We start from the raw sequence: 12,390 nt of genomic DNA, 5'->3' as shown, positions 1-12,390 counted from the left end.
CTTACATAATATTGTTAATGTTATATAATCAAATTTATCATTCATTGTTCTTACTATGTGGCATCTAGTTTACAAAACCCCACAGACAGCCTATTTTATGGGAATTTACATTCAATTCAAAAAACAGTTCCTTTAAACTTATCTAGTCGTGGCTGGTATTATAGTCCTTTAAAAGTCATTTCCAGAAACTTTAATCTCTCTCAAACTGCTGAGGATAACCTGGCTTATTTTATATGGTACACAAATAAACATTTTGTGCATTTATTTTAATGGCAGCTGGAAATATAGAGCTAGCACACAAACTAGCACACAAATCAATGGACAATCACATGCTGGGCACAAGGACTTGGCTGCCACCCCCCAGGACAAGGCCATCTTGGACATGGGGTGGCCTAACCTCACAATCTACAAGCCCCACTTTACCTTCCCTCATGGAACATGTGGAGCTGCCCAGAAGCCAGGAGCTCACTGTCACTCAAATCAACACCCCCCTACCATCTCCATCACCCTGGAGGTGTGGGCAGAGAGTTGGTCTCCTGGAACCATCTCTCAGATTTTAGCCCCAAGAACCAGCCTCTACCATTTCCATCATCCCAAGACCACCTGCCCAGATTCCAACATCTACAAGAAGTTACTCATCTACAAACAGAGAGAGTTCATGGGAGGCAGCCCTCAGAGCAAGGCTTCATTGAGGAACTCATCGCTGAATCACCCAAGTTCCCTGTATCCCAGCCTCCTGACTCCAACCAGATGGCCAAGATCGAAACTGACTACTGGTCTGCCTCCCATGACTCTTCATTGTGGAGACAGAATGGAGGAAGCAGAAGGCATCTCAGGGACTTCCCTAGTGGTGCAGTGGTTAAGAATCCGCCTGCCAATGCAGGGGATGCGGGTTCGATCCCTGGTCTGGGAAGATCCCACAAGCCGTGGAGCAACTAAGCCTGTGCGCCACGACTACTGAGACTGCACTCTAGAGCCTGCAAGCCACAACTACTGAGACCACACACCACAACTACTGAAGCCCACACGCTTAGAGCCTATGCTCCACAAGAGAAGCCACTGCAAAGAGAAGCACACACACTGCAACAAACAGTAGCGCCCGCTCACCCCAACTAGAGAAAGCCCGTGCAGCAACAAAGACCCAATGCAGCCAAAAATAAATAAATAAATAAATTTAAATAAATAAATAAATAAATAAATAGTGTGTTTTTTTTTTTTTTTTAAAGGCATCTCACAGGGAGGCAGACGAAGAGAAGGAAGAGGAGGGTGATGGTAACTCCAGAGAAGAAATGGCACTCAAGGAAGCATCAGAGAGAGAAATTCAGTAAGGTGATGTCCAACTTGGGAAAGATGGTCTTGAAAGAAGAGATGGAAAAGTCATTGCCTATCCAGAGAGAACCAGTCCCTACTGGACTGGACACCCTTTCATACTTCCTTACACCATGGAAAGTCTAATTGTTCTCTCTCTGCCTATGGCAGGACCACCCTGAACTTACTATACCTCTCAGACTTCAGCCCATGGGGAGTGAGAATGGAAGCTCACACCTTGTTGATCTGTCCCTATGAAATGCTGGTGGTGACCAGTAAGGGGCAAATGAAGTTGCCTCCAGGCTTGACAGGCATTTGTCAGACAAGGACTTCTCAAGGGTATTTTCCATGTCTTCTGCAGCCCTGGGGTTGTGGGACATGGACTTCCTTCCCCACAATGAGGGCACAGTCCTCTTTCTCTCATCCCTGGTCCTCACTGGATGGGGCAAATCCAGCCTGGACTCAAGCACACACAGAGTAAATGTTTGTGACCTCTTCCTGTCTCCATCCCCACATGAAGGTTCCCAGAAGAAATTAAGGAAAAATAAATATGGCACTTAAGAGATCAGACCTGTCAGCTGTCTTGACCAATGGGTGGGTAGAACCCCCAGCCCTGGAAGGAGGAGGGTGAGAGTGGGAAGCAGCCAGGCAGGCAGGGAAAGCTCCAGGATCCCGTGTGTACCCAAGCACTCCTCCTCACTTCACCTTTTACAGCTCCCCCATCACCATGACCTCCAGCCTCTTTGACTCTAGCAAAAGCAGGCTCCAGCTCAGGGAGATCTCAAACAGGGTGGCCGCCCTGCCCTCTATCTAGTTCACCTTGTCCTCTACTTGTGACCCCCAACCTTCAAAGTCTCTTGCTCCAAACCTGTGGCTTCCCCTAAAACCTTGGCTTAGAGTGGAGATGTCACCAAAACAAAATCCTTGCCCACCATCAGCCTCCAGGCAAAGTCAGCTAGAACTCTACCTTCTAGTACCAGCCCAAATCCTGGGCAGAACCCAGGCCTTCAAACTCCCTTGGATGGGATCAAGAGGCCAGGCTACAGGAGCATTTCTGAATGTCCTGGCTACCAGGTCCTGTTCCTACCCATACCTAAAGAATGTAAGTTATTGGGGCACCACCCCCTTACACTGCATTTGTCACCTAACTCTCTGCCCTACCTTAATCATACTCCCAGCTTTTCCTCTTTACAAATACATATTTGTATATAATTTTTATATATAGATGTAAATAGGTATAGATCTGTCTATCTCTGGGTCTGGGTTTTATTGCCCAGAGCCTGGGCACGATGCATGTGATAATGCTGGGGAGGGGGGACTCTGCTTGGAATTAAAGGTTCCATTGGGTAACCCCCCAAAAAAAAGATACATGTATATAAATATAATTACGTGAACATTCTATTATTGCCAATATTTAAGTGAAAGTAAAATAAGACCCATTGAGAAAGGGTGGATTTGAAGTGTGTGTGTGTGTGTGTGTGTGTGTGTGTGTGTGTGAAGACAGAGAGACAGAGATAGGGAATCCAAGTATAAGTGATACTCAGAAAAGGCAAAAATATGAAGGTAGCTTTTTTCCTGCCTTCAGACTTTAACTGAAACATTAACTCGTCCTAAGTCTTGAGCCTGCTGACCTTTGGAATGGAACTATATATTCTCAGCTCTCCTGGGTCTCCAGCTGGCCGAATCACCCTGCAGATCTTGGAACTCGCTAGCCTCCATAATCATGAGCCCGTTCCTCAATTCTTTATAATAAACATCTTTCTAGAAAGATAGATAAACAAAAATGTCAGAAACAGATGTTATATTGTGCCATTATGCGTGAATGCACACGCGAGTGCACACACACACACACACACACACATTCTGTTTCTCTACAGTACCCCAACTGTTATATAAGAGGACTGAGGACAATATCTCCATTCTAACATGAGGACCAAGAGATCAGTTCATGCTTCATATGTTATCCGGTGATGGAAACAACATAAAAAGAATAGTTATCTCCCAGCATAACGATGCATTTGATAACACCTGCATGTTTTTATAACTTGCTTACCTGAAAAAAAGTTATTATTGTTAGCCAAAAGTTAAGTGAGTCTTATTAATAATTGTATTTTTAATTTTCTCCTCATCAAATGACTTATTTTCATGTGCTTCTAATCGTGAGAGCACATTTTAATATAGCTATAGAGTGTAGCCCTAAAGAGATGGCCCATTTACCATTGTGCAGTAATATAAAAGCAATGGCAGCTAGTCATACAGGTGTTTTCAATTTCCCTCGTACATGGTATACAGCCCTTGGTTCAGTGGATAATCCAACTGTAAACAGTGACTCATTGTTAACAACTCTGGGAAATAGGATTAACAATTTCTAATTTCAAAGTAAACCTATTTCATTTTTGTCCTGCAAATAAAAACAATGCGTTCAGAGATTTAGCTTTTCATATTTCAGAGCTTCCCAGAAACAAAAATGTTGGAAACAAATTTTTTATTGTACCGATGCCATTATTGGAAACCATTGAGTATATGTTCTTAATAGCTTTTTAACAGTTTGGTACCAAAATAATAATGATGATGACGATGATGATGACGATGACGACGATGACGACGATGATGATGATAGTAATAATAAAAATAAATTGAAGTTCAATCAGATGAAACTTAAAATTTGAATTGAAAAAAATTTAATTGAATATCTGAAAACTAAAAATCTTTTAAGTATCTACTACTCAATGTAATCAGGAGAAAAATAAAAAGCTTACTTAATATTAGAAAGCTTTGTTTCCAAAACGGAAGTTTTAGGTGAAATTTTAGGAATCTGGTGTGCCTTAGAACACAGTTAAATTGAATCAATAATCTTGTAATTTTTGTGACTTGTTTATTGTACCATTCTAAAACCTATTTTCCTCTACCTTATCTGTGAATTCCTTTAGTAGAATATTGCCTCAATTGAAATCTCTACCTCTACACTGAGTTATAGACTCTTCTCAACTCCGTATTCCAAAGAATAGAGGATGGTGGCTTTATTCTGCTTTTAGAATACAAAAGTGTCACTGTGTAAGGCCATAGGGTCTCTGTCAATAACACTCATGCCTGGCTTTTAAAAAATGTTCATGCTTGAACCCTACACTCAGGGATTTCTCTAATTGCTTTGAAACTTCTAATCTGTGTTTTTTAAGCTCTCCAGATATTTACATATTATACAGTTATAGTGGGAAACACTAGCCTGGATTAACCAAGGAAGGGTTACTCCAAAAGGAAGCGTGAGGCTTTGTAACTGGGAATTAGACCCACAATATTTATTGTCCAAGTTTGTAGCAAGAAAATTGTACTGAATCCAAAGGGCGAATGAGATCAATCAAGAGACAGAATAAAGTTAGTGGACAGGAAAGTCAATATTGCAGACTGGAGGAATTTTGTGGAACAGTTTTTATAACTTGTGATCATTAGCAGAAAGTAGGTTCAGGAGATAACTTGAATAACCCATTCCAAGGTGAAAAAACTAAGACTAAATATCTTCCTATCTCCTTCTGTGTGAAACTTGACTACCTGTCTAGCCAAAGAAATTATACTATGCTAACAGTACAAATTACATTTTTTCCATTGAAGTCATTAATCATCGACCAACTTGTTCACATCATTCTGAGATGGGTAAATAACTCTCTAATGTGAGATTAGAGAAGGTCTGTGTCATCTATAAGTTTATGGTAGAGAGAAGTTAAAAATCAGAGCTCCACGTCCATGACTGACCAATTCTACTCACCTTTAAAATCCCACTCACAAATTTGTAAAGTATTTTTATATATCTGTACTCTCAATGGATTTTGGAAGCCACTAGAATTCATTCATTTATCAGTCTTTTAGTCTGTAATAGCTATATTTGGTAGGTACTATGCAAGGCACTCGACACTCAGAAAAAGATATAATCCTTGTCCTCAGAGATCTGACATTCTCATAAACTAGATAAAAGTTCTGCAGCTATTAAAATATATTTACAATACTGCATAATTAGTGATATGTTGGAAGATAAGACCAAGGTGCATGGAGGGCAGGCACAAAAGAATTTAACAACTGTGGTTGAGAGTGGATTGCTGAAGACCATCAAAATGCTTTTGAAAGGAGATTATATTTATAGTAGTTCTTGAAGCAAAGAAGAAGAGGGTTAAGTCCCTATAATGCAAAGCCACAAAAAACTCAAAGAACATCCTTATGGTATGGTCCAAAGAGGAGCTGCATGTAGGGAATGACGTGGGGAAAATAGGACAAGACTAAAAGATGGCCTTTTCTTTTATACCCAAAATAGTTTGAATTCTATCTTGAAGGTAATGGAAAACAATTTGAAGATATCACACAAGAGTGTGAACAGTCAGATATTTAAGAATTAAAAGAAGCTAAATGAGAGGCAGAAACATTAGCTATAAGACTATTAAAATAATAACAGTTGAAAATTATGCTGGACAGAGCTAAGATAGCTAAGATAGAGTCCGTAAGTGCAGAAAGAACAGAATTCATTGAAGAGGTATTTAGGAATTGACAGGATTTAGTGAACAGTAGGAAAGAGGATGGCTGGAACAATATAGAATGACTCCCAATTTTTAGCTTATAAAACTAAGTCAAACTGAAGTGCCATTTACTAATGGGATAAAATGAAACAACTGATTTAGGACACAGAAGGCTGAGGTGCCACTGAGCAGCCAACAGGAGCTATCTTAGAACTGTTGGAGATATGCCATGATGCCTGCAAGTGAGTTGTGCTTCAAATCAGGATTGTGGAGTTATCAATGTAAACTATTTCTTTGTTATAGCCATGGGTCTTCTCAGAAACACAGTTCCCAGTTTCTCCTTTCTGATACAGGGGAGACCATAGAAACAGTTGATGTCAATATTGAGGTGACAGAAAATCTGGCAGAATTCACACATTTGTCACCTAATATGTTTTTAAGATAGTAGGGCTTTGGATAAAACCATGAAAAACACTGAAACATGGAATATGGTGGAGGATATAGGTACAAAAAGGAGGCTAAGAAAGCTCAGAAAAATAGAAGGAAAACAAAGAAGCCAAGAAAGGAAAGCATTTCAATGAGAAGAAAAATTAAATAGTCAATCCTACTATCTAATACCACTCAAAAATTAATTATATGAGAACCATAAATAATTCATTCAATTTTGCAATTAGAAGTTTTGGGCAACTTTGGCAAAAGTAGTTTTGTTGATTTCCAGGAGTGATATTCTAATTACAGTAAGCTACATATAAGAGGCATGCATATGAAGTAGAGATATTGTTTCTCTACTTCTTTGGTTGTTAATGGACAGAATGATATGATGTAATGCCTGCAATAATATACGAGACTGAGTTCTGGATTTATTAATTGTGTTTGGTTGCAGAGGTGAAAGTTTGCTGAATGGAGTCAGTATAGTAAGAAACATTCAAGTTATGAGATCCAATCATGATGCTTGATGAAGTGCCTGAAGAAATGGGGATGATGTGGGACCCATGGCAAAGTAGGAAGGATATTTTTTAAGAAAAAAATGACTGCTTCTTATGAGAAGAGAGGAAAAAAGGCTAGAGTATATACAGATATTTTGTAGTTGAAAGGCTGAGAAACTAGAAGAATCCTCCTAGTCTAATCTACTCTGTTTTCACCATTAATTCCAAGGCACAGTCTACTTCTGGGAGTCAAAGAATAGGAGTAGCTTAGGGAATCTGAGAAGGGTTGTGGGAGCTTAGAATAATAATGCATGGAAGAGAGACTGATGAAAAGCTTAAAAGATTTCCAGGAAGATTTAAGTACCCAATTGAAGCTAGAAGCTGTAAATCTACTTTCTCCAATACCCCCATAGTTATGTGATTTCCTTTACCAGTGTTCAGTTGCCTGGACATAGTAAACAGAGAATCCAGGTTGCCAACTGTGCCTCTAAGTGCAGCTAGAGAGAAAGACGTGGAGACAAAACTGTTGAAATTATCGGAGGAAGAAGGACTGAGAGAAAGTTTCAAGATTAAATGCAGAGGAAAATGAAATCAGGATGGAGAAATAGAAAGCTGAAGAATCAAGGAACTAAAAGTTATCTTAAATTTAATGCATGGATATAGTGAAGAAAACGGATTGAAAGCTGGAAAGGTATATTCAGTAAGAAGACTGTTGTAACTTACTGTTGCATAATACAGCAATTATTTTGTTTTGTACCTTCATCTTCTACTACCATGCCTGGCACTCAGTAAATGTTTGTCAAATTAAACTTATTCTGAGAAAAATAGAAAAAAAATTTTTTTTAAAAATTGAGAGATGAATCATACAGTGTTCTATGTTGTAAAATACTTTCCTCATAGAGACAGAACATAAAGGGCCTATATCCAAGTTAGTAAACTACTAAAAGCAATAGCAAGCGCTAAGCCTTCAATTTCAAGTTAAAACTCGGAGGATGTGATTCAAATACCCTGACCTTAGATTAGTAAATTCTAATTTTAAAACTAGATGAGTCATCCTGTTTATAGTATATTTTAAGTAAAGACTGCATCCCATGAAGAAGAGAACCCCTATTAGAGCCTAAAACTAACACAGAGCAAATACAGCAAATTATACACAATTTTTGTTGTTGGCTTTTTTCCACAGAAAAGTAAATCAGTTACCGGAATTTTACTTCACTCTGCTGAAGAAACTGATCCTAGGGATATATATATTGACAATCACTTGTAAGAATTTCTATTATCCTCATTCTAGAGGAAAAAAGTCCTTAGATATCACTAACCCAAGCGCTTCATTATACAGCACAAAGAGTAAGTCCTGTAAAGGTTATGTGTTTTCAACAGCACATGGAGAGTAAGCCGCTGCACTGTAACCAGGATCAAACTCTTCCACTATAGTGAGAATCACTGGAATAGTAAAGAATCTCCCTAGCTTATCTATGTAAGTGTGTATATCAGGGAAACTGAGTAAAGTAGCCATGATTTCAATAAAAGGGATTTCTTTCCATCTACCCTTTACCAAAGTACTATGGGCTAAAAATCCTTCTTGTATATTCTTTGTGTGTGTGGCAAATGAGCAACAGAAAAGTTCAAATAGGCCATAATACACACACACATGTATGCACACATATACAAACAGTTACAGAGACAGGGAGACAAATCAGAGAAGAGTGACAAAGAGAGAAAGAAGATATGATGAAAATGTATCATTTAGAAATGGAAGTTTCTCTCCTTGGATAATTAGAAACAGGCCATATTCACCTACCTTTTTAAAAAATCCCTTATGTGTTTTACTAAAATGGTAATTAGCTGTATTTTCCATTTTGGTTGAGACATATTGTATATTATTTGCAGTGTAGCTCTGGTCTCAAGAGGGAAATAGATAATCAGGAGAATATTTTTCAATGTCTCCTCTCTGTAAAGATTTACTGAGTTGTCTCTAATATACACTGACAGCTTCTGCATTAAAATTAGAGGAAAGTAGACATCAATATTGTCAAGCTAAAAAAAAAAAAACCAACAACTCTCTCCTTTCATTTTCATTCTACTAAAATAAATCAGGTCCATATCTTTTAATATTTTATTAGAATTGTTCATTTCTGAAGGTCAAGAGCAAAAGGACTTTTCAAAGTTTAAAAAAGATTCAAAAACAGTGGCTGCTAATTGATAGTCTCCAGACACCAACAGAAGGCTGGACTAGCAGCTTAAAAGCCATATTAATTTCCTTGTTGAAGCTGCTGGTGTTACTTACCAATGTAACTTAACTTAGGTATATCCTATATTAGAGTTATTTGTTTGCAAACAACAGAAACCTATTCTAGATAACTTAAATAAAGAGAAATTTATTAGAAGGATATCAGGGTGTTACTAAATGCATAGAGTTCTAATCCTGGAAAAACCAGGATTAGAAACAAAGCAAGAACCCACTGGAACTGCTTTGCTGAAAGGGAAAAACTGCTGAAATAATTGAGCTCTAGCTATTTCTTCCATCCTGTTTCATTCCACTGGAGATTTAGAATTCTAGAAGACAGAATCTATTTGGATAAACTTAGGTTTCACACGTACCCCTTGATTGTACCTGAGTAGTGAGATGTGGGGACCCCTTGAGCTTCAGCAAGTCAGAAAGACTACATACAACAGAAGAGAGATCAGTTTTCATGAGAAAATCAGGGTATTGATAAGAAATAGAAATTGATGCTGGGCAGTCAAAATATAAAAACTGCCCACCTCAAGGCAACAGTCTTAGTGTTAATTTTGAAGTTAACAAAAAATATATTATTATTACTATTATTGTTGTAGTTGTTATTGTTACTATTATTATTCTAAGTGCTACATTTTGCAAATATGCCTGTTAACATATAAGAAAATGTATACATTATTAAAATGCCCCAGTATCTAAACAGCATAGGATACACTGAAAATCTGGGACAAGTGCCCCCCTCAAGTGATAGTGTTTATGAATATCTTTGCTTCCTAGAAGCAGTCTGAGTGCCTGTGGGACCAACAGTCTGTTTATTTTTTCTAGAGTCACAAATCAAGCTTTATTTTTATAGTCTGGTGAGTCAGCATAAGTACAAAGTGGAGAGAGCCATTCAGTCTTGCCCCAAGGAAGAGAAAAGGAATCACCTCAGAAATTATTTAATTCATGCTTCAAACTCATATATATACCCTGAAAATCATTTCTGACTGCATGAACACATGAGAGAAATTTGCATAAGATAGTTCTGATCTGACAATCATAAACATTAAACCCTAATAACACGTAATGCTGCAGAAGTTTCATATATCTGCATTCATAAAGCACTATCTGTTCAGAGCAAAAATAAGCCACCAAAAGAAGATTCAAATGGCTTCAGTTTAATGTGATGACTAATAAAACAATGCTTAACACTAAGTAAAACTCTAAATTCTGTATCAGTGGTTCCAACAACTTCTATATTTCCTGAATTACTAATTACCTAAATGCAAAGAAATCTTACATAATATGAGCATTTTCTTTTATGTGTATTGTGTGTTGTTTAAGAAATATATTCTTATATAGTGAAAAATCAATGAACAAGTTTAAATAATTCCAAAAAATTTTTAGTCATTTTATGTATGAACTGAGATGGTATTTTAATACAATATCTAAAGCATGTTACATAGAGTTATGAGACATACGTCTTAGAAGGTAATTGAGAAGCATTTTAGTCCAAACTTTATTTCATGAGATTATCAATGCTCTAATAATGAATATTGCATAATTAAGACAAGTCAACACAGTAAATAGGATTGGGTCTGGACAATATCTAGCACGCTCCTAAATATCAGAAATATATGGCTCAAAAAAAGGATATGAAAGCTAATACACTGTCTACCTTTGACATTTAACTTCTTCGGAGCCAGAAAAAAAAAAATTGTCACCTTGAACATGAACTCTTGCCCTTATCTTCCATAGTCTCTAATTTTCAAACCTTTAATGGAAAATGTACTGCTGTATATTGGGTCTCAAATACTTTACTGACAGTCCTCTTCTTCCTTCCTCAGTATTACCATAAGTCTTCACGGAGAGCAAACAAGTGGCTCAGCACTAGAATATATCAAATGGTTTCCCAGAGAAATTATGGCAACATATTCTCACAAACTGGCGTTGCTATATGAGAGGTTTTCATAAAGCATTATCTTAAAATAGATAAATTTATATAGAGCAAATCATATGTTTATTCTATTTTGTTGACAAAACACACTCCCTCCACACACACACACCGAATCAGACTTTCAAGATTAGAAGAAAGTGAGCAGATAAAATAGAATGTTGTTTCCTAAATACAGAAAGATTATTTTATGTAGGGGAATATTAATTTTTAATGCACATATTATTTATGCATCAAAAAAGTATGACTGGAACATCAACTGCCTTATTTCCCAGATATGTGCATTACAAAGAAGTTAAAGGTTTATTGTTGTTTGGTTTGGTTTGGTTTGAATTTTGGTTTTGGTTTTGGTTTTGGGTTTGGTTTGCTTTGTTTTTTTCAAAAGCCTATTTTAGAGTGCTAATAATTTTGAATATAGATGAAGGTAACATATATATTCATTATACTACTCCTGGAATATTTCTATGTATTAGAAAACTTATAGTATTAGTTACTTCATGCCTCTACGCATTTTGCATACATTGTCCTTCCCTACCTGCTCCACCCATCTAATTCTAATCATCTTCAAGCTCAAACATCACTTCCTCAGCCAGGTGACCTGTCCACACAAAGCCAGGCACTCTCCCAACTGTAACTGAACTATATATGGTACCCAGACAATGATATTTGTTGTATTCCTCTATACTTGTCAAGGCCAAATCTTCCACTTTCAAGGGTACCAACTGCAAATATGCATTAAAATAACATGGAGAAAATTATTTTAAGGTGCTGATATAATTCCCTGCCAAGACTTACTGAGGGAAAAGAATCTGTATTTTTTAAAAGTCCTTGAACCCAGTGCTCAACTATAGTTAAGAGTAACTGCACTAAACTGGAAACTCCTCAAAGTCAAAGAGCTTTTCACTTATTTGCTTACAAGTTGTTGTTGATTCAAACACATGGTAGACACAGAGCAATGTTTAGGGAAGCATATAATGTAGTCACAAATATCAATCAATGAAGATGATGAAGACAGAAATATATAGAGAAGTACAGGTTGAGCTAGAAGATCAGTCAGGATTCAATCAACAATGCACGGAGGCCTGTATTCACCTGATCTTCACATAAGGCTTGGCTGAAGAGACAAGAATAATGGAGGATCATCAGTTCTAGCAGCACAGACTGCTTCCTGTATTCAGGCATAAATCTATATTAACAAAGAGGAAATACTTCCTGCAGAGGGGATCACAGCTTCTAGTTAAGTCATTCCTATTAGAGCAAAAGCTTCTAATGCTCCAACGTAACTGTAAACTTTCTATTAATAAAGAACTTGGTTGCATTTAAATATTTTCAGGTGGTTGTGAGAATATTTTCATGAGATTTTTTAAACTGAACTAATTTTATTACATGTCATTTTATTATTATTCTTGAGTCCCATATCCCTTTCCTCCGTAAAACCATATAATTCTGTCTCCTTTAAAGTAGTTACTTCAACCATAAACAAGACGA

General features: G+C 37.2%; 1 pseudogene across 1 annotated transcript; it reads left to right on the top strand.

Moving 5' to 3' along the window:
- Positions 1-317: 317 nt before the first annotated feature.
- On the top strand, positions 318-3,977 carry LOC308616337 (dematin-like; annotated as a pseudogene). The gene is made up of 3 exons: positions 318-827; positions 1,227-1,324; positions 3,845-3,977. The product of its transcript is annotated as a dematin-like (transcript).
- The last annotated feature ends 8,413 nt before the right edge of the window (positions 3,978-12,390 follow it).

The sequence above is a fragment of the Mesoplodon bidens genome (assembly GCF_964165515.1).
Source record: "Mesoplodon bidens genome assembly, chromosome: 4".
NCBI classification, from domain to species: Eukaryota; Metazoa; Chordata; class Mammalia; order Artiodactyla; family Ziphiidae; genus Mesoplodon; species Mesoplodon bidens.
Note: the sequence above shows the minus strand (reverse complement) of the source record. Positions and strands in the feature narration are given on the sequence as shown.